This window comes from Lactuca virosa, chromosome 9, assembly GCF_052849685.1.
Source record: "Lactuca virosa cultivar CGN04683 chromosome 9, Lactuca_virosa_CGN04683_v6, whole genome shotgun sequence".
NCBI classification, from domain to species: Eukaryota; Viridiplantae; Streptophyta; class Magnoliopsida; order Asterales; family Asteraceae; genus Lactuca; species Lactuca virosa.
Genome location: NC_136434.1, coordinates 51,137,400 through 51,139,030, shown reverse-complemented (window position 1 = coordinate 51,139,030; position 1,631 = coordinate 51,137,400). Strand labels below are relative to the sequence as shown.

The window sequence follows — 1,631 nt, the reverse complement described above, 5'->3', positions numbered from 1 at the left end:
GGACCTCAAATCAGTCTTTGGGAAGAAAAAGAACAAGAAAACAGGTGAGTCTAGTAGCCAAAAGGGCGAAGGAAGCAACCTTAGAAATCTTGAAGATAATACAAAAGAAGCCGAATTTGAGTACGATTACGAATCCAAATCCGAAGAAGAAAACAACTTTGAAGGCAAACCCGACAACACCATGGCTAACATCGATGAAGTTCCCATGGGAGAATGGAAGAAAAGGATACGTGACGATACCGGCCCGGGACTTGTGCAACCTGCAATTCCCACGACTGCCACCTTTGAACTCAAAGGCCACATACTTGCTCAACTTAAGGAAATCCCCTTCTACGGGAAAGATCACGAAGACGCTTACAAACATTTGGACGAGGTCAACGATGTAGCCGACTACTTCAATGTTCCAAATGTGCCTCGCGAAACAGTTTTTCTTCGTATGCTTCCAGTCACATTCAAGGGTGCTGCAAAGGATTGGCTGAAATCACTCCCTCCAGGATCCATGACTACATGGGCCAAAATGAAGGAAGAATTCATAGACCAATTTTGTCCTCCCTCAAAGATAGCCAAGTTGAAGAAAGCCATAGCAAACTTTGAGCAACAAGTTGGAGAATCCTTATACGAGGCGAGGGAGAGATACAAAGGTTTACTAAGGAATTGCCCACATCATGATCTTAATAGCCAACAATAAGTCTCCATTTTCTATGATGGAGTGAATGTGACCACAAGGCAACTCCTTGATTCACAAGGACCTCTCACAAAGAAGCCACCCCCAGTAATTAAAGAACTAATTGAAGAATTCTCTAAACACTCTAGAGAATATCATAACCAAAGAAATATACTAATCGGGGGGTGGTGAACTCAGTTAATGATAGCATGACAGCAATGATGGCTAAACTAGAGAGTTTGGATCGAAGAACGACTAAGATGGACCAATCCATCCACGCTATCCGGGTGGGATGTGAGAATTGTAATGGGCCCCACCTTACTAGAGACTGTGATTTGGACGAGAACGGGAACAGGAAAGCACATGTGTGTTATTCAAGTGGTGATAGGTACGATGACAATTGGCGAAAACCCAAGAAGGAATGGCTCCCGTATGATGAGTACAAAAAGGCAAAGGAGGAAAAATATAAGCAAAAAGAAAGGGGCTTTTATCAAAAAGAGGAACCGGTGCTAGAGAAGAAATCTGATTTGGGAGATATGTTCACAATATTTGTAGCCGCGTCTGAGAAAAGGCATAATGATACCGATGCTGCAATGAAAGAACAACAAAATATGTTAAGGGAGCAACAAGGCATGATTAGAGAGCATCAAACTATGATGATAGATCAACAAGCTATGCTTAGGAATCAACAAGCTTCCATTCATAACATTGAGAAGCAGCTAGGTCAGCTTGCACAACAAATCAATCATAGAGCACCGGGTGAACTTCCAAGCAATACCAAAAAGAATCCAAGAATGGCGCATATAAATGCTATTACAACTGATTCTGAGAAAAGTTTTGTTCCTCTTACCCCTATCCAGAAGGATGTTAAAAAGGTACAAGCAGAAGAGGCAGAAAAATCGAAGTTGGCAGAACCCGACTCGACACGCCGAGTCCCATACAAGGACTCGACGAGTCCACGACTTGT

The 1,631-nt window shown here is 42.7% G+C and overlaps 1 non-coding gene across 1 annotated transcript; it reads right to left on the bottom strand.

The window, feature by feature from the left end:
- Positions 1-565: 565 nt before the first annotated feature.
- On the bottom strand, positions 566-672 carry LOC145141678 (small nucleolar RNA R71). Its single transcript, XR_013722872.1, has one exon. It is a non-coding gene; the product is annotated as a small nucleolar RNA R71 (small nucleolar RNA).
- Positions 673-1,631: the final 959 nt, after the last annotated feature.